This window comes from Pongo abelii, chromosome 4 (genome assembly GCF_028885655.2).
Source record: "Pongo abelii isolate AG06213 chromosome 4, NHGRI_mPonAbe1-v2.0_pri, whole genome shotgun sequence".
NCBI lineage: Eukaryota > Metazoa > Chordata > Mammalia > Primates > Hominidae > Pongo > Pongo abelii.
Genome location: NC_071989.2, coordinates 75,130,704 through 75,152,591, shown reverse-complemented (window position 1 = coordinate 75,152,591; position 21,888 = coordinate 75,130,704). Strand labels below are relative to the sequence as shown.

At 37.8% G+C, this 21,888-nt stretch overlaps 1 protein-coding gene and 1 non-coding gene across 7 annotated transcripts in view; one reads left to right on the top strand and one right to left on the bottom strand.

Annotated features, from left to right (window-relative positions):
- The window catches only part of ERBIN (erbb2 interacting protein), a 151,033-nt gene that overhangs the window by 107,285 nt on the left and 21,860 nt on the right, over window positions 1-21,888 (bottom strand). The window lies entirely within an intron of this gene.
- On the top strand, window positions 11,942-12,043 carry LOC112133632 (small nucleolar RNA SNORA76). The gene has a single exon (XR_002915261.2). It is a non-coding gene; the product is annotated as a small nucleolar RNA SNORA76 (small nucleolar RNA).

Sequence of the window (21,888 nt, the reverse complement as noted above, 5' to 3'; positions counted from 1 at the left end):
CCCCCACCCCACAACAGGCCCCGGTGTATGATGTTCCCCTTCCTGTGTCCAAGTGTTCTCACTGTTCAATTCCCACCTATGATATGTGGTGTTTGGTTTTTTGTTCTTGGGATAGTTTGCTGAGAATGATGGTTTCCAGCTTCATCCATGTCCCTACAAAGGACATGAATTCATCCTTTTTTATGGCTGCATAGTATTCCATGGTGTATATGTGACAAGGCCCTAATTTCTTAAGGTGAATTTCTTTATAAGTTTATTCTTTCCCCTAAACTGAACAGAAGGAACAGAAATAAAAGAACCAAAAGGAAACAGAAAAAAACGGAGGAATTGGCAAAATAATGAGAGGTCAGGCTGAAGTTCTCGTTTTCCTTGGGGTTAATTTAGGCTGGGAATGATTAGGAACACCAAAAACCTTCCAAATAAAGCTAGATCACTCTCACCACCTTATTACAGCAGGATTTTCAAAGGTTAATTATTACCGCTTATAAGTAAAGCTTTAAAATACCACCACTTGATGACAATCTTTAAAAAGTTTCACTTTTTGTAGCATTCAGATCTATTTTAGGAATAAAATCCATAATCCTATAAAACTATCCCAAACATCCCTTAGGGCTGAAGATTTATTTTGTAAGTGAAATAGTATAACAGATATGGAGAAAAAAAGAAGAAAAACAAAAATTTAAGCTTCTACTTAACCAAACATTATTTTGAAAGTACTTAATTTTAAGTAACAAATATTCTTTAAATTTTTCTGTAGAAACTATGGGGTGCTTAGTGCCAAGTTCATTCACATACATGGCACTCCCCATCTCTCTAAGGTATTTTATGCATGTTGAAATATAATCAAAGGTCACAGGACAAACAAGAAGTCTTAGATGCAAAGTTTAATAGTATTTGCATAACATCAATGGTTCTCAATGAGTGTTAAGGACACCTCAGCAGGTCCACAAATGTCAAAGCTCCACATCATAGTAAGTCCACTGTCAATATACCTATTGAGAAAACACTTATATACATATGGATTTTTGTTTTTGCTGCAATAAAACTCCCTGGCCCAAGGGTGAGAGAAATCTAATATTTCAATGCTAAGAGTTTGGCAATACTAAAATGGACAATAAACACCCCCCAAAATGACATAGCAGACCCCCTTGGAATAGCCCCCCAATTCACAATGACTCTTCCTTTCTCTGAGAAAAGGTTACCACAAATCCATAAAGCACCTTTGTACAAATTTTAAAACTGCAGCCCTTATAGGTATACATCTTGGCAAGCAGCATGTGGAATAAGCAACCTGCACAATATAGAAGCCCTGTTGTGAGAGCTATTCTCCCATTTGAAAGGGGTGGTCCTCTAACATCTATTTTGGTACCAGGTAACACTGCCCTCCTAGATGGAACAGATTGGAAAGGGAACGGGCACCCGACTCAAGCCAGTCAATCATCTGCTCTCTCCCCAGGATATGTAAGTGGGACTGAAAGATAGCAAGTCTGTCTCTGCATTTAGCGGAACTGTAACATCTGAAGCCATAATCTATGGAGCTGCCGCCTTCTACCATATGGACATAGAAAGATAATGCTCATCTGAAGAGAGAAAAATAAAATATAAAATATAAAAGACTGATGATTTTGGATTCCTGATGGCCTTCCAGTTATTTGTTCTAATTCTTTTCTGAGACTAACTGCATTCTAGCTGTTGAGTGTCCATAAGAAACTATTACATTCTTATTACCTTATTTTTACTGGTTTCGGTTACTTTCATTCAAGGAGTCTCATTAATATACTTTACTACACCAAAGCTTTTGAGCTGAAATCTGAAAGTTCAAATAAGTGAAAATTCAAATATAAATATCATCCTCCATTATTTTGCAAATCACTCTGTCTCTTTCTACCCATGCTCAAGGGCTCAATACCTATTCTTCTAAAAAGAGAACTTTGTGTTCCAAATTTAGGAAATCTAAACCTGAAAACCTGATGCAACACAGGCTTTGAACACTGAAAAAAAAACCAGCATGCACAAACAAGATAAATCTGCAATTGTCACAGTCACTTCTAGACACCTGGCTGTCTTTTTCATTACACCTCAATCAATTTAGATTTATCATCAAAACGACTAGACTTCATGGGCACAAAAAGGTCAAACCTAAACACTTTGGTAGCAATTCTGGACTAAAATAACAAAAGGAATCAGTCAAATTAATGTTGAATGACCATATTTGGCTTTCTGATGCTAAATACAACAAATACAAATATGACAAATATGTCAGAAAGAAAACAAACATTTGCTGAGTTACTACTAGGTGCTGAACACTGAAGATACAAAGATAAATGGTCCCTGCCTCAAGGAGTTTCTAATTTTAGATAAAACATGATAGCCACCCAGCCCAGTGGCTCACACCTGTAATCCCAGCTAAGGCAGGAGTTGAGGCCAGGAGTTCAAGACCAGCCTGGGCAACACAACACCACCCTCTCTAAAAATAAAAATAAAAATAAAATTAGCCAGGCATGCTGGTGTATGTCTGCAGACCCAGCTACACTTGGGAGGCTGAGGCAGGAGGATTGCTTGAGCCCAGGAGTTCAAGGCCACGATGAGCTTTGATTCACGACTGCACTCAACTCTGAGCAAAAGAGCAAGAGCACGTCTTAAAAAGAATATAAAAAGTTACAAATGTGGAGAAAAAGGAGACCAAATAGTCTGGTGGTAAGGGAAACAGTCTAATAGGACAGAACAGAATATATAAACCAAAGTGCAGAATCTCTCTACATACAGAAAAAAAGTAGTTAGTGTTGCCAGCAGACAAACTTCGGTAAGATAGGCTTTGAAATATATAGGAATGACGTTAGGGTAGTCAGAAGGGGGCTAGAACTTAAAAGCTTTAAATACCATACTAAGTAATATAGACTTTGACTGGTAAGCAGCAGTTTTTAAGACTTAAAAGCAAAGGAGGGACATAGTCTAATTTAAGTTTTAGACAGATCACTCAGTTAGCAATGCAGAGCTAAAAACAATCCTGATACTATTTAGCCAATAATATGACTTATAAAATATGAGGGGAATGTCCCTATACCATCTCTTTCACTGCTTGGTTTAATAAACAAAAGTCATTAATAATTTAACAGTGTAGTCTTCATACTTCACCAGATTATGTAATTTGATGCAGACAATTAAAATGTCATGCTTTCTTCTGTTGCTGATTCAATTACTTTGGGGCAAGGTAACAAAAGTGAAACCACTCAATATACGAGAACCAGGTCTTTAAAAAGAGGAACATCTGAAGTTTATCATGCTTAATATTAAAAAACAATTAATAGTAATTCCCTAAACAAAAATGGCAAAACAACTAAATCTGATTATTGAAAAATAACAATATATGACCACCTTGGAACAAACAGAACTAAAAAGCTAAGATATTTGAACAATTTAGGAAGCAGTATCTGAAACTACTGTTCCTACAAAGCTATGTTTATAAGTGGTTTTTATTTGTTTTTGCTCCCTGGGGGAGCAGGGGGTGAGTTTTTTTAAAGTGACACAAAATCAAGCTGTGTCAATGCAACCAGTTGACACAATGCAATTTCTAGTGAGTCAATTGACTAGTTGAGTCAATGCAATTTCAACACTTGACAATATAATTTTAATAGAAGGAATTCCCAGATAGCAAAAAGCCTACCAATAAATCACTGAAAATTCAAAAACAATATACCTGAACATAAAAGTAGCTGGCTTTGAAATAATACTGCTTTATATTTGAGTCTAAATTCCACCATTTACCATTCTGTAATCCTGAACACATTACCTCTTCAATCTCAGATTCTTTATGTTAAAAAACAAAGGGCATAAAAGCTACATTTTCGTTAGCTGTTCTAAGAAACCCGAATGTCCCACACAAAGCCATATTGAGTGGCTTTACTTGTACTACCTTTCCCAAAAGTAACTGAATCAGCAACAGAAAACAATTATACATAAGCTGAATAAATAATAGTTTTTCCTTTCTATTGAAGATACATAAGAGTAACTTGTTTCTTTGAAAATATTTTATATATACTATTCATCCTCACAGGTACTTTTTGTGTTTTCCTGTTTACCTGTTTTATTGGGTGTGGGGTGACCATGGCTTGCTGGCATGCTTGTTCTCATATTAGCATTTTTTTCTTTTTGCTTTATCCTCCCGAAATTGACACATTAGCATTTTTTTAATTGACATATATCACAGCAGCATAAGGTCAATACCAACTCTCATTCACTTATATGCCCTAAAACACGGTATTGCATTATTTTTACTACAAGAAGGGAAGAGACCTCTCAATCACGATATTTCCCTTCTTATTTGAAACAAAGATTTGGGAAAAGAAAGCAGTTGCTTCGTTCATCTACTTATTTATGAATTGAGCTATATAATTTCTCCAAATTTAAAAATAAAAGTAATAGGCCGGGCACAGTGGCTCGCGCCTGTAATCCCAGCACTTTGGGAGGCCGAGGCAGGTGGATCACCTGAGGTCTGGAGTTTTGAGACCAGCCTGACCAACAAAGGGAACCCTGTCTCTACTAAAAATACAAAAATTAGCAGGGCATGGTGGCAGGCGCTTGTAGTACCAGCTACACGGGAGACTGAGACAGGAGAACCGCTTGAACCCAGGAGGTGGAGGTTGCAGTGAGCCGAGATCGGGCCACTGCACTCCAGCCTGGGCAACGGAGCGAGACATCGTCTCAAATAAATAAATTAATTAATTAATTAAAATTAAATAAAAGTAATAATGCAAGTAATTCTGCCTACCTTTCTTCTTTACTCAGTAAATGTAGGTCTTGTAACTAGCTTGATAGTGATGTCAATTTTCTTTTCCACAGAGCCTCTCAAAGTCTGGTAATTGCACCTTGCTGAATGCTACTCTAGTACTTAAATATATTTTCCATACAAGAGAGGCACTGAACACAAGCCAAATATATCTTATTTGATATTCAGCTTAAGAAACAGTAACTTTTTCTTGAACCTATAGAAAATCCTCACCGTGCCGGACAGAGAATGTATAATGGTCTCCCCATCATGATACCTTCTATTTACACTGACTTTAGAACTCAATCCCTAACCAACAAGATGCCACTATTTTGTAGAATGAGGTCGTGGTAGGTATAACATTTTCCACAAATTCTTTTACACTTCTCCCCTCAAGAGGTGAAATCTTCTTCCCCGTCATTGGAATAAGAGCTGGTCTTAGTGACATGCTTCTTAAAAACAAAATACAACAGAAGTGATGCTACATGACGTCCAAGGCTAGGATAAAAAGGCTAATACAGTTGCCACTTAGGCTTTTGCCCTTTTCCTTTCATCCACTTGCCCTCTGAAACCAGCCACTTGCTGTAAGGAAACTCAAGTCTTACTGAGAAGTCACACGCAGGTGCTCTGGCTCATGGCCCCTGGCAACCATCTAACTGCAAGCACATAAGAATCTGAGCAAGAACCAACTAGCTAAGCCGAGATAAGCCCTAAACCCATGATAGGTAATAATGATGACTCTTCTTGGTTTATAATATCACTAAGTTTCAGATGGTTTATTTCACAATAAATAATTGGTATAAGGTCTGATTAACCAAAGGCATCTTTGTTGGAAGAAACAATCGTGCACTGCTTGACAGGATATGTTCTAAGAAATGCACTGTTTGGCAATTTCATCATTGTACAAACATCACAGAGTCTACTTACAGAAACCTAGATGGTATAACCTACTACACATCTAGGCTATATGGTGTGGCCTATTGCCACTAGACTAAGAACACATACCGCATGCTGATGTACTGAATACAGCAGGCAACTGTGACACAATGGTAAGTATTTGTGTATTTAAACGTATCTAAACACAGAAAAAGTGCAGCAAAAATATGGTATGAAAGATTAAAAAAAACTAGTACACCTATTATAAATAGAGCTTGCAGGGCTGGAAATTGCTCTGGGTCAGTGAGTGAGTAGTGAGTGAATGTGAAGGTCTAGGACATTACTGTACACTACGGCAGACTTTATAAACACTTAGGCTACGCAAATTTATTTAACATTTGTTTTCTTTAATAATAAACTTTAGCTTATTATAAAATTATAAACTTTTTTTTTTAAATCTTAACTTTTGTAATAACACGGTGTAAAACACAAACACACTGTACAGCTAACCAGAATATTTTTTCTTTTTCTTAGAGATGGGATCTCCCTATGTTACCCAGGCTGGACTCAAACTCCTGGGCTCAAGGGATCCTCCCACCTCAGCCTGCTAAGTAGTTGGGACTACCAGGCATACACTACCATGCCCAGCTCCTATATCCTTATTTTACATGCTTTTTTCTTCCTATTTAAAAGAAATTTTTTTTTAACTTTTTAAACTTTTTGGTTAAAAACGAAAACACAAACACACACATTAGCCTAGGCCTACACAGGGTCAGGATCATTACTATCCGTCTTCCACCTCCATATCTTGTCCCTCTGGAAGGTCTTCAGAGGCAACAACACAACTGGAACTGTCATCTCCTATGATAACAATGCCTTCTTCTGGAATACTTCCTGAAGGTCCCGTCATGGAATGACTTACAGTTACCTTTTTTTTTTTTTTGAGACAGAGTTTCACTCTTGTCGCCCAGGCTGGAGTGCAAGGGTGCGATCTTGGCTCACCGCAGCCTCTGCCTCCTGGGTTGAAGCGATTCTCCTGCCTCAGCCTTCCCAATAGCTGGGATTATAGGCATGCACCACCATGCCCGGTTAATTTAGTATTTTTAGTAGAGACAGGGTTTCTCCATGTTGGTCAGGCTGGTCTCAATCTCCTGACCACAGGTGATCCGCCCACCTCAGCCTCCCAAAGTGCTGGGATTACAGGTGTGAGCTACCATGCCCGGCCTACCTTTTTATATGGAGGAGCACACTCAAAGATAATAAAAGTTACCATATAGTAAATATATAAACCAGTAACAGTTGTTTACTGTCACTGTCAAGTACTGTGTACTGTACATAACTGTACTATACTTTTATACAACTGGCAGTGCAGAAAGTTTGTTTACACAAACATCAACACAACCCCATGAGTCATGTAATACACTATAAAATTATGACAGCTATATCACTAGGGAATAGATATTTTTCAGCTTCATTATAATGTTATGAAATCAACACTGTTTATACAGTCTATCATTGACCAAAATGTCATTATGTGGCACATGACTGTATATTAAACAATTTTACAGAAAATGTTCAACTCGAACGTAATTTCACATGAGAACATATACACAAAAAGCCTAACATACCTTGTTATAGTAGAGCTTAACTGCACCATCATTTTATTTGCATGCGATGATGCTTCAAGGGACACTATTTGATCCCATGGATTTATCAAGAGGATACAGGCATGACTGAATATATACAAGATGTCTGGGCTTAATGAGCTTACATTCCAAGAAGGAAAAAACAATAGTAAATGATAAGGAAAATTCAGATTGTGTTATGTGCCATGAACTAAAAACACATTAAGGGGAGAGGAATCAGAGGAAGAGCAACTTCAGTCAGATTGAACGAGAGAAATCTCACTGAAGGTTAAATCTGATAAGAATGGGGCCAGGTGCAGTGGTTCACACCTGTAATCCCAGCACTTCGGGAGGCTGAGGTGGACAAACCACCTGAACTCAGAAGTTCAAGATTAGCCTGGCCAACATGGTGAAACCCACCTCTACTAAAAATACAAAAATTAGCCAGGCATGGTGGCACATGCCTGTAGTCCCAGCTACTTGAGAGGCTGAAACAGGAGAATCGCTTGAACCCAGGAGGCAAAGGGTGCAGTGAGCCAAGATCGCCCACTGTACTCCAGCTCGGGCAACAGAGTGAGACTCCGTCTCAAAAAAAGAGAAAAAAGAAAAACAAATCTGGTAAGAACAGCCTGTCATAGATCTGGAGAAAAGCAACCCAGCCAAAAGAGAAGGTATAAATGCCTGGATGTGGGAACAAACACCAGTGTGACCACCACATAATGAACACAGAAACAATTATGCAAGATGACATCACAGAACCCAAACAGACTGAGTACACACCTTATAAATCATAATAAGCAGTTTACATTTTAGGCAGTTTACATTTTATTCTAATCACAATGAGAATTCATTAGAGGGTTTTAAATAAGAAGAGTAATATCTAATTTAAGTTTTTAAAAGATTGTTCTGGCCAGGCACAGGGGCTCACGCCTGTAATCCCCGCACTTTGGGAGGCCGAGGTGGGGGGATCACTTGAGGTCAGGAGTTCCAAACCAGCCTGGCCAACATAGTGAAACCCCATCTCTACTAAAAATATATATATATACATATATACACACACACACACAAATTAGCCGGGCGTGGTGGCCCACGCCTGTAGTCCCAGCTACTTGGGAGGCTGAGGCAGAATCTCCTGAACCTGGAAGGCAGAGGCTGTAGTGAGCAGAGATTGTACCACTGCACTCTAGTCTGGGTGACAGAGCAAGACTCCATCTCAAAAAAAAAAAGATTGCTCTGGCTGCTGTATTGAGAAAGAGCTATAGAGAGGCAAGATTAGTGCAAATGTCTACAGTACCTGAAAATCAATGCTTCTGCACAGGATATGTGTCGTACAAATGTTGGCTATCATTATTATTATTGCTGTCATTATACAGAGCCCATGTTGTTGCAAGTATATAGTTTTCCTTCCTCTGACAAAGTATATATTCCTTGAGGATAGAATTAATTTCAGTAATCTTATACAAATGAGTATATCAGAATTATCTGAAGATTTTACCAAACTACACTGCCTGTTCTCCAACCAGCAGGATTCTGCTCCAAAAGACCTGGGACACAATCAAGGTATGTACATGTTATAGAGCTCCCCAGGTGATTCCAATATTGTGCCTTAAAACCACTAGTCAGTGCCAATCCTCTTCTGTATCCTCCTCTGATACAACACCAAATCAATGTTTAACAGATTTCTAGAATTAATGACACACACGTTCAATTATGAAGTAGCTGCTTTGAAGCAAATGTAGTAAGAGATTCACTACTGCTTAATTAGTTATATTTCAGGCCTCAAACAATCAGAGGTATTAACCTTCACCTAAATCCATCTAATACTAGAGTTTCATGGAACCCGACTTTCAACTTGAAAGAAAATAGTCACACCGGCCAGGCACAGTGGCTCACGCCTGTAATCCCAACACTTTGGGAGGCCGAGGCAGGCAGATCACAAGGTCAGGAGACCAAGACCATCCTGGCTAACATGGTGAAACCCCGTCTCTACTAAAAATACAAAAAATTAGCCAGGCGTGGTGGTGGGCGCCTGTAGTCCCAGCTACTCGGGAAGCTGAGGCAGGAGAATGGCTTTTATATTTAATACTCCAGGAGGCGGAGCTTGCAGTGAGCTGAGATCGCACCACCGCACTCCAGCCTGGGCGACAGAGCGAGACTCCATCTCAAAAAAAAAGAAAATAGTCATACCAAAAATGCAAATCACTTAGAAAAAAATAAAATTTGTCTATGTTAAAATTTCACTACCAAATACAACTCAGCAGCGGTATCTTCATTTGTAAAGGAACAATACATTCTCATTTATTTTCCCTAAGAATTTCATGTAAAGTAGTTTTTTTGTTTGTTTTTGTTTTGTTTTTGAGATGGCGTTTCGCTCCTGTCGCCCAGGCTGGAGTGCAATGGCACGATCTCAGCTCACTGCAACCTCCACCTCCCGGGTTCAAGCGATTCTCCTGCCTCAGCCTCTGGAGTAGCTGGGATTACAGGCGCCTGCCACCACGCCCAGCTAATTGTTTTGTATTTTTAGTAGAGACAGGGTTTCACCGTGTTGGCCAGGCTGCCATGTAAAGTTTTTAAAGATCAAAAGTAAACTCTAGATATAGTTGACAGAGTGATAACTTGAGAATTCCATTTGTTTGGTTGTATCCTACCTCAAAGTTGCCAATTTAATATTACTCAATTAATAGTTTCCAAATAATAACAACCAATGCATATAGGAAACTACTTTAGAAAAGAACAAAAGAATAAAAAAGTAATTTATTCACCTTTATTTGGATGGATCTGAGAATTATTGTTATGCAATAAAAAGCTATTCTAAAGTAGTTATTTTAATTAATTCTATCAAAAATTTATCTTTTAAAAAGTAATCAATCACATGATGAAACTTCTGTGAATAATGGAATTACGACCTGATACTCACATGAGACAAATGTATATTTTATTGTTTTAAAAAATTAATCTCAGGACAGACATCATCTGGAAAACAAAAAACCTTTATCTGGTAACTGGAAAAGTTAATATCCTGTGAACAACCACTGTAAGAATTACAAATCAAAAGCATTAGACTAAATGAAACAATCCTAATTTTCAAAGTTTTAAATTTTAGAGCCATCCTTAATTAGTATTACTAAACCAAACTGTTAATTGATGAACAATATCAGATTTAAAGAGGCTTTAATTAGAAGTGCATAGTTACACAGAGAATATTACAGTCATGGAAAAATAATTTTGCCAGTTCAAGTATTACTTGTTTACCTTTCTAACCTCAGGATGAGCCTTATGTTTGAAGAAAATTGTAGGCCCTGATGAAAATTACTAAAAGAGGGGGAAAATAATTTAAGATACTTAACTCCCCAGTATTAAATATAAAAGCAGGAATATAAAACACCTTCATTTATGAAATGTCTAAATATAAATATACCATCATTTAACACACTATATTATAGTAAAAAGCTATGGAGGTTTAGGCAGAACCATAGTATACAAATTCATTGTTTCTTCTCTCACGTTGCGTAAGTCCTAATATTTGGTTTTAGTTATTCCACACCCAAATTACACACACATACACATTTGTAAACCTGTATTTTAAACTATGAAGCCTTATGGATGGATTCCGACATTTTTCTAGTAGCTTAATAGCCAGTTTCTCCAATTTCCCAATAAAATTTTCATAGTGGCAATTTATGTAGAAAAGAAGAAATGTTGTAATCAAACACATTTTATATACATTTTGGGACACAAGTCAGGAAGGAAATCACTGACCTATAGAACTTTTGCATTCAAATGTAAAAGCACTCACTCTTGATTCTCTTTATTCAGATATCATCTTTAATATACACTATACATTTACAAATAACAATTGCTCTTATATCCACATAGCTTTAAAAAATGCGACATAGTCAAGCACTCTAGTAATTACTCTAAAAGGCATTTCTTTCAAATATTAACTTAACATGTATACAACTTTTAAGAAACCTTACTTGGTTTTACAACAACTCTGTGGTAAAAAATGTCAGACAACTAGCTTTCTGCAGCACCAAAAAGATACAGTACTATGTAAGGCACCTCATTAGTGACTCATCTGTATGCTCCCATGATACCAGCACAGGAATCATGTCAGTCAAATTGACCACTTGCTCTCAAAACCAAAAAGCACCCTCCCCACCAAAGATAGCTAAAATTCATCACCACACATTCTCTACCTCAAATGCAAAAAAAGTAGACTACAGAATAAGAGAACTGACAAAAAAAAGTCATCAATAGTCATACTCAGTATTATAAAATAAAGCTGGAATTTCCTAATGGAAATAAGTCTAGATGCTCTTTATTAGCCTCCCAACCCCCTCAAAAACAGCATTTTCACTAACTTTAACTGCTAGCTAATGTTAACTTACAAGTCCATGGATCATCCACAAATTAAAAACTCCTGCTCTTAACAATCACAATTAATACATTTACACTGGCAATACAGATCTACAATCTCTTATCCAAACTCTTCAGGCCAGGAGATGTGATTCAGAATTGAGAATTTTTCATTTTGGAAAATACTGCTGCAGGGAAGTATAATTTACAAATATTAACTCTGATGGGAAAACGATATAAATAAACACCAGTATCAGCCTCACATCACAGTTCAGCATAAGTCACATTTTATGAACCAAACGAATTAGGGAAAAAAGTTCATGCCCAGGGGTGAGGCTATAGTGCCAGAACACTTGCTTGTGCATAATTAAGGCCACCTGCCCTCTTCAGGCAGCCCTTTTAACTGGGAGCAAAGTGAAGACAGCAAAAAAAGAGAAAAGTCCAATTTTCAGGAATTTCTGAATTTCAGAATTACACAGAAGGAATTGTGGACCTAAAATTGGGATGTTTTAAGAAGGTTTTTAATCAAATGTTTAAAATTTTTCCCTTTTAATGGAAATTAAACACATACGGATAGGGAGGTTTAGGGAATTAAGACAGTCAGTGGTTGTCAAAAGAGTCATTTTGAAAATACATAGAAACATTTTCGTTGTCACAATGAATAGACTTGCCAAAGGCCAGTGGTGGTTAATATCCTGTACCAACTTTCAAATGTCCTCCAGCCATGAAGCTGAAAAAAATTTTATAATTATCTAAGCCTAGAACCTAACTGTACACATATAAAGACAAAGGGAAGGAGTTTTTTTACACACTAGTTTAATAGACTGTAAATTAAGGGAAGATTAAACTTGTTTGAAATTTCCCCAAGTGTTGTCTCTCCACTTCAAAAAATCTTGTCAAGGATAGCAATGCCTCTCTTAATTATAATTTGGTTGTCAATCTGCATGAGTAGCAGTTGCATTCATGAAGAGCCTACATCCAAGGGCAAAAGCATCTAATCAGTGATTCTTAACTCTGGCGGCACATGAGAATCATCTATGCCCAGGCCAACACCCTTAACCAATTAAATTAGAATCTCTAGAAGGTAGGACATAGGCATCAGTATTTTTGCTCTGTTTCATTGTTTGTTTCTGAGGTAAAGTTTATGTATAGCGAAATGCAGAGGTCTTAGGTGTACAACTCTATTGGAGTAATAAACACCCCAATCAAGATACAGGACAGTTCCACTACTGAGAAAGTACCCTCCTGCCTCACATCCAGTCAATGCCCTACTTTCCACAAGCAATCATTCCTCATATTTCTAATGCTATAGCCTCATTTCTGAACTTCATATAAACATAATCCATCATATAGTGTGTACTCTTCTGTATCTGACTTCTTTCACTAAACACAATGTTTCAGAGATTCATTCATATACATTTCATCATGAAAAAAGTAGTTCATTCTTTTTGGCTGCAGAGTAGTATTCCAGCGTATGAATATACTGCAATTTGTTTATCTGTTCTTTCTGCTGACCGACAGCAGAGTTGTTTTAATTTGTGGACTATTAAAGCTGTTATAAATCTCCCTATACGTTTTGGGGACATGTTTTCACCTCTCTCGGGCAAATACCTAGGAGTGGAACTGATGTAGCTGTATGTTTAATTTTAAAAGAAACAGGCATCAACACTTTTTGAAGCTTCCGGTTAACTCCAATGCAAAGCCTTAACAATATTTTCTAATGAGGTCATGGCAAAGTATTCTAACATTTTTGTCTGTCACGTGTTCTTTGTTCCAGTCAAGAAAAAATCATGTTGCTTTTTCTCCTTTTAAATTCTTTGTATGGGTTGGAAGATTATACTACCTATGAATTTCACTTGAAACAGAAAAAAGGGGCATTTAAATATATATGCTATATAAAAGGGGGCACACAGTCATAAGTGTCATATGATGAGAACCAGATGAATTTGACTGAACCTGTCATCAGAAAAATAAAAATTTATGTGTAATTCCAATGTTGTATTCAATTTGTATTGGAGAACTATGAAGTCCATCCTCAGAATACTTACAAGTCCATGGACCAACCCCAAATGAAAATCTCCAGCTCTTACATTAAATTCTATGAGTCTTGACTTCACTTTGTATAAGATGACCAAAGCTAGAAATCATAAAATATATTAAACTACATAAAACATATGACAAAGGACACTATCAACTGTGTTTTTAAAAGTTATGAAATCAAAGAATCTAAGAATTAATACGTCTTCCAAATCAATAAGATGGCCTCCACAGAAAAATGAAAAAAGGGCAATAAACACGACTCCTGAAATGAAATAAAACCAGAAAGAATATTTAAGTTGCTCACCTCATTAGATGAATTTTTAAGTGATCAAATTACCATTATTTCCATCAGATTGGCAATTAAAAAAAAACTGGTAACACCACGTGTTAGCTAGCATTATACAGACACATCGATTATCACACTCTTAGTGGAAGCATATAATAGTATAAATGTCCTTGATGACAATTTGACAACACGTATAAATAAAGTTAATGTGCACACGCAATGTCTACTTTTAAAGATTTATCCTCAGAAAAAGTACAGATGCTCCTTGTCTTATAATGGGGGTTACATCCCGATGAAATATTTTCCACTTATGATAGGTTTAAGTAAAAAATGCATTTAATACACGTAACCTATCAAACATCATAGCTTACTCTAGCCTACTTTAAGCACGCTCAGAACACTTACATTAGCCTGCAGTTGGGCAGAATCACCCAACACAAAGCCTATTTTATAAGAAAGTGTTGAACATATCACGTACTCTACCAAATACTGTATTGAAAGTGAAAAACTGAATGGTTGTATTGGTACTCAAAGTAGGATTTCTATTGAACATGTATTGCTTCACACCATCATAAAGTAAAAAAATCCTACATTGAACCATCCTAAATTGGGGACGATCTGTACTAAAAAATACACCTAGACATACATACCACAGTTTCACAAAAAGGGTTAAATTATAATAGCAAAAAATAATGGGAGAGGGTGCTAAATAAATATACCTTAGTAGTGACTGGTTAAATATATTCTGACTCATCCAAACAACTACATTCTAAGCTGCTTGTAATATTATTACCATACACAAATAGCAGCATGGTTATACTACCTTAAAGAAGGCCAGGTGTGGTGGCTCTCACCTGTAATCCCAGCACTTTTCAAAATCCCCGTTTCAGGTGTATTGTGGAGATCACTGGTGATATGACAATGTCATCTCCAAGCGGAATTATTAAAGTCTTCACCAGAAATCCAACTCCAGCTATGTTGTGCTTCAGGGTGAAAAAATATCGGCAGACTAGAGCAGATTCTTCCAAATGCACAACTTGTGTTCAGGTTTATATACTTTTTGTTTTGAAGGTTGAAATTTCTTTTGAAGAAATTTTTTCCTGCCAGGGGCAGTGGCTCACACCTGTAATCCCAACACTTTGGGAGTCTGAGACAGGTGGACTGCTTGAGCCTAGGAGTTCGAAACCAGCTAGGCAACATGGCAAAACACCATCTGTACCAAAAAAAAAAAATAAGTAAAAAAATTAGCTGGGCGTGCGTGGTGGCGCGTGTCTGTAGTCCCAGGCTGAGGTGGAAGAATCGCTTGAGCCTGGGAGGCAAAGGTTGCAGTGAGCCAACATCACACCGCCACTGCACTCCAGGTTGGTGACAGAGCGAGACTCCATCTCAAAAAAAAAAAAATCACCTGAAAGAGTGCTGTATGATTATTAATCATCCCAGTTCAGTAAAAAGATAAGTAAATGAATGCATGCATGCATGCTATATGGGCATTTAAAAAACATCACCACTACCACCACACACACACAACACCCCGAAGGGCCTTCAGTTTCTAATCCCCAACTACCACCGGATTCAATAATGCAGTAGACACTCTACCACAGAGAGCATTCCTAATATCTAACAACAGCCACATTCTAATAATATCACATTGGACAAATGTGAACTCTTCTTGCTATACCGTGGTCTCCCCTTATTAGGGGTGAATACATTTCCAGATCCCTCAGAATATACCTGAAACCACAGATAGTGTCGAACTCTATATACACCATGTACTGTTGCTCTAATAACTGAGACAGCTACTACTAAGTGACTAATGGGCGGGTATCATATATAGATATGCTAAACAAAGGGATAATTCATATCTTGCCCTGGATGGTGCATGATGGCACAAGATTTCATCACTCTACTCAGAAGAGCATGCAATTTCAAACTTATGAATTATTTCTGGAATTTTCCATTGAATATTTTTGGACTGTAGTTGACTGTGGGTAACCGAAACTGCAGAAGGCAAAGCCTCGTGTAAGGGAAAACCATTGTAGTTGTCACTGAATTCTAACAACTTACTGACCTGAAGTTACCTCTTGTCCGATAGCCAAAATCACCTGGGATATGAGAAAATTTTCTCAAAGAAACACATATATCAATCTATATTCTGATGTTTGTTTGTTTGTTTGTTGAGATGGAGTCTGTCACCCAGGCTGGATTGCAGTGGCACAATCTTGGCTCACTACAACCTCTGCCTCCCAGGTTCAAGCGATTCTCCTTCCTCAGCCTCCCAAGTGGCTGGGATTATAGGCACCCGCCACCACGGCCAGCTAATTTTTCTATTTTTAGTAAAGATGGGGTTTCACCATGTTGGCCAGGCTGGTCTTGAACTCCTGACCTCAAGTGATCCGCACACCTTGGCCTCCCAAAGTGCTGGGATTACAGGCATGAGCCACCATCCCCGGCCCCTCAGTGTTGATTTTCTTTTCAAGAAGCAGATTAGAGCAATTGAGAAGCAATGCCAAAAGCTAAAAAAATTCAGTGTTTCCAATTCAGCACATACTTTGTAGACACAAAAATTCCTAAATATTCTTGTTGGCCCCCATATTTGCCAGCACAATTTTCTTTAGAAAAAAATGGTTGGCATTTTTTAAAAATCCGAACCATTTTAAGACATTTTTTAACATAAAAGTTGTCCTAAGAATCTATGGTGCACTTTTTGTTTGTTTTTCTTGTTTTGTTTTTGTAAGACGGAATCTCGCTCTGCTACCCAGGCTGGAGTGCAAGTGGGGCAATTTCAGCTCACTGCAACCTCCGCCTCCCGAGTTCAAGCGATTCTCCTGCCTCAGCCTCCTGACTAGCTGGGATTACAGGCGCCCACCACCATGCCCAGCTAATTACTGTATTTTTAGTAGAGACAGGGTTTCACCATGTTGCCCAGGCTGGTCTCAAACGCCTGACCTCAAGTGATCCCCCACCTCAGCCTCCCAAAGTGCTGAGATTACAGGCGTGAGCCACCGCACCTGGCCTACAATGCACTTTTTTTTTCAGTTCTGAAAAACTGAAAAACTTTGCTCATTCTTTGAGCAAAGATATTCCTGCTAAACTTGTTTCACACTCAATTTTTAAACTTTTGTGGGACATGCCAACCTCAATAAATAATCACATTTGTAGTATATTTATCAAGATAACGGCTATATATTCATAAAAGCAAATTAACAAAAAAGAAACAGCATGAAGTAGTATTTACAGCACTATGAAAAAAATCAAACTAAAATGTTACAATGTTTATCATTTTCATTAAACTGAATCCTCAAATTTGATGTACTCAGGTCCATATGTAACCAAAACTGGACTGGCAAGATTGTCTTACATGTAACAAAGGGCTCCCTCACTTTCTAACACAGTATAGTACTCTCATCTGTTACTCTCATCTCTTACACAACATACTTTCCCAAGAGTCAATGCATAGACTAAAAAGACTAATCTTCACCAATTCCTACGTGTTTTTCAAGCACAGGACACAACCTCTGTAACGGGAGTTGCAGCTCAGCTCTTTTTTCCTTCTCCTCTCCCCCACAGATTATTCTCAAAATGTATTACTCTCGAGAACAATCTGGGGGTGAGAGGAGAACAATCTGGGTGGGGGGTAAATTATATGCACTTTTAATATATCATCTCAATCAAAGACAAGCTGATTCCCTCCACACATCATTATTACCCAACTGTCAGTCAGCAAACTAAACCCAACTTGCAGCTGATGTGTTCTTTGGTCACCACAGTTTTAAAAGGGGTAGCGGGTAGGGGAGTAGAGAGTGTAGGGGAGTAGAGAGTGTAAGGAAACCAACATTCTGAAATCAGTAAGTTTTACATTTTAAAAAAGAATCCAGGTCTATAATGTTGGGGGAGAGGGGGTCTAATTTCATGCATAGGCACAAAAGAATGTCGAATTAATGTTCTACAATCCCCCACAGCCTAAACATTCCTAGCTTATATGCAATATGAGACATGTTGGCTTATGAATGTGCCATCTCTGTTTTATATCAAAGGACTGACAACCAAAAACTATTCCCAGACAATCCATGTCTTAATATCAGTAAGCTTCTAGTTTCAAAACAACAAAGAAAAAATTCACTTGGGTAGGTTAAGTAGAACTATCAAGAAAAACTTAGGAAATAATTGATATCAAATCTCCCCACAACGTTTGTATTACATTTTTTTTTAAAGCATAATAAATCCCAGTTGAATTTTCCCAAGGTAGAGTATTGTGACTTGGATGACCACTGTAGTCTTCAGGAAACAGAAATGTAGCAAGATGGATCCCTTAGACCTAAACAACAGTGGCTCCAGCCCTGGATTCCTTGAGTTAGGGGGTACCACTCCAGCTATACAACCCTCCCCATGAAGCAAGGAGTCTACTGCGCCAAGAGGACTTGTCTAACTGGAGCACGTTTCCTCCCCTAATGCTACATCATTCTATGGGTATGCAGAACCTAAAATATCTGCCCAAACAGCCCTCAACAAGCTTCCAAAGCCTCTTTCACCAGATCAGTACTCCAGAATGAAAACTATACCAACTAGACTGTGTATCCTTAGGCTTGAAGGGTACCAAGAGGCAACTGTATGCAGAGGGTGTGAACAGAGTTGAACATGTTGCTTGGGATGTCTATACAGGTCTGCCCAAATACTCTTAATTGTGGTAACGAGCAGTGGAGAAAGGAGAAGCAGAGAGGGCTGTGGAGCAGAAGCCAGATGGTAACTTTCTACCACCACAGTCTGACACGAGAAACTCCAACAAGTCTGAAAATACTGAATTCCAACCTGGCCTCCCAGGGACTTATTATGGTATACTTACGAAGGAAGGAGGACGAAACTTTTTTTTTGGCAAGTTCTTTTTTAAGATTGATTTATAACTTTTAAATTAGATGTACGGTATGTGAGACTCCATTTGTACTCTTGTTCCTAGACCCACAAAAGTTAAGCGCAAGCATGTCTGAAAGGCTTATTTCTCTGAATCATCTCAATCTAAATAAAGCATTTGGATAAGATCCTTTAAGCTAATAGTATTCACTAAACTGTAAACCACAAGTTCCATGAGTTTCAAATTAAGACAAATTAATATACAGGGTATCTGTAAAGTCAAGAAGCATAAAAAATTTTAAAGTATGCTAGCTACATATTCATACAATATGCTCATTATATTTTTCTTCTATTTCCATATACCTTTTCAGGGAAAGTATCTCAAAGTTTAAACAGTAAGTCCAATTGTTAATCTAGAAAAAAAAAAAAGCATAACAAATACACAAGCCAGGAGCAGTGGCGCCAACCCATGGTCTCATTATAGTCGCAGCTACTTGGCAGGCTGAGGTGGTAAGATCACTTGGGGCCAGGAGTTTGAGGCTGCAATGCACCATGATCATGCCTATGAATAGCCATTGAACTTGTGCCTGGGAAGCACAGTGACAGCCCATCTCTTTAAAAAATAAAAATAAAAATTTTAGAAGTATAATACAGTATTTAACCTGTTATTCCAGACTTTGTGGACTCTCTGTAGTATATATATGGTGCTTTTTCCCCCAGATTAGTAGAATATACTGCTTCAAATTCAGCACCAGTGAAGGGGTCTGAAAGTTGGGGGAAAAAAAAAAAAAGCTAATGATTCTTTATATGAAAATATAGCAGATATAAAAATAAGAGTATCCTGTGTTTCCTGACTTTTCAGGTATACCGTTCAATTATACTTAGGGCCATCTGTCTGGGAGTCATCCCACAGAACATGAGTCCTAATGTCTGAATTGTATTTACATCCTATTGGGAAAATCACACAAGTAGAAAATCTAAACATGCAGATTCAAACTTGCAAAGTAAATCCACGATGACATGTTGTCCAAAACTTGCAACAATTCCAAGAGAAAGACAGGAAAATTAACATCATAAGACACTTAACAGCATACATGTGTCAAACACAAATGAATCAGTCATGATACAACCTCCAATTAAATTTCAGCAAAACATCATTTGTTATATGAATTTGGTATTAATGAAAATTTAAATAAATGTTATAGATTATATATAATTAACTTGTGCTGTTATAACTGTACACAGTCTAAAAACAAGGATTTTATACATGGCTTTATGAATGGAGATATTTAAGTACCACTATTTTGAAAATTCAACATTGAGGTGGTATTCCTTGATTTTTTGTTTTTCATTTAATTGAGGTCAAAAGTTTACAAAAATTATAAAAGTTTAGGAAATATTGCTCTAAAATAGTTATGGTGACTAAGCCTACTGAATTACTACTCACTGCAAGGGTCTCTGCAGAGGACCTAAAAATACACACCATTTCCAACTTCAAAATTACAGAAGTTATTTAACTGAACGTATCAAGGCCTCATGACACATTTCTCATTCAACTGAAATTCTTTATCTTAATATTATTTTTTCATTCACATAACAAATACTTATTGAGCACTTATTATGTGCCAGATACTGCTCAAGGTAGTGAGGTAGAGAACAAAGCTAAAATTCCTGCCCTCATGAAACTTATTTCTAATGCAAGAGAGAGAAACACAATAGTCTAAGTAGTCTAAATACCAAATAAGGTAAACTGCCAGAGAGGGAAAAAGATGTGAAAGATACTTAAGAGGCCAGCAGTCTTTAGAATTAGCATCCCCCTCATCATACCAATTTTATGTTCACTTGAAAAATTCACTAATGGGGTTAAACTGAGGGCTTCCACTGGCGTGTCACCAGCATTTAGTCTCTATATAAAATCCAGCTACAGTCCAGCATACACTTGATTGGTGATCAGTACCTTCACAAAATCTACCTTCTTAACAGCACAGCAAGAATTGAGATCCAGAACAATCTTATAGATCAAATGAATTTCAAAAGTGTAAAGTGACTGTATTTGATTGCCCCTTTTTACTATTCTTTACTGGCTTAAGTTTTTACATGAACTAGATATAAGCCCTCTTACTATGCCATATTCTCTTTCATATGCCAATGACATACTCCTTAAAAGACAACTGATCCTACAGGAAAAAAAAAATTACATATGAATGCTAAAATTACTAGTCAAACCTTTAAGGAGAAATAGTATCAAATTATCTCCCCGAAAATATCTATGTGGTGGTTTAAACATGCCTGCAAATTATTTGGTACTTCTCTCTCAAGAAGGCAGAGCTTAGCTCCCCTCACCCTAAGGGTGACCTGGCCTTCTAACAGATGCATGATGGAGAAGTAAAAAATAGTAACTTTACAGTGGAGAAACCTGGTAGACACCACCTTACCCAAGTGATCAAAGTTCAAATCACCGGTAATAAATAATGTTAATATCATACCCTCTTCTTCATATGGTAAGAAGAGCACTTCCCTTGCGTGATATTCTTTCTAAAAATCCACAATCTAATATAATCATGAAAAAAATCAGAAAAACCCAGACTTAGGAACATTCTACAAAATATCCAACCAGTACTCTTCAAAAATCAAAGTCATGAAAAACAAGGAAAGACTGAGAAATTGTCAGATTGGAGGAAACTAAAGACCTGAGGCCGGGCATGGTGGCTCACGCCTATAATCCCAGCACTTTGGGAGGCCACGGCGGGGGGATCACGAGGTCAGGAGATCGAGACCATCCTGGCTAACACGGTGAAACCCCGTCTCTACTAAACATACAAAAAATTAGCTGGGCGTGATGGCACACGCCTGTAGTCCCAGCTACTCGAGAGGCTGAGGCAGGAGAATCGCTTGAACCTGGGAGGCGGAGGCTGCAGTGAGCAGAGATCGCACCACTGCACTCCAGCCTGGGCGACAGAGCGAAACTCCATCTCAGGGGAGGGGAGAAATACCTGAAAATTGGGCCGGGCAGATATTTTAGGTTCCTGCATACTTTAGTGGCTCACGCCTGTAATCCCAACACCTTGGGAGACCTAGGCAGGAGGATCATT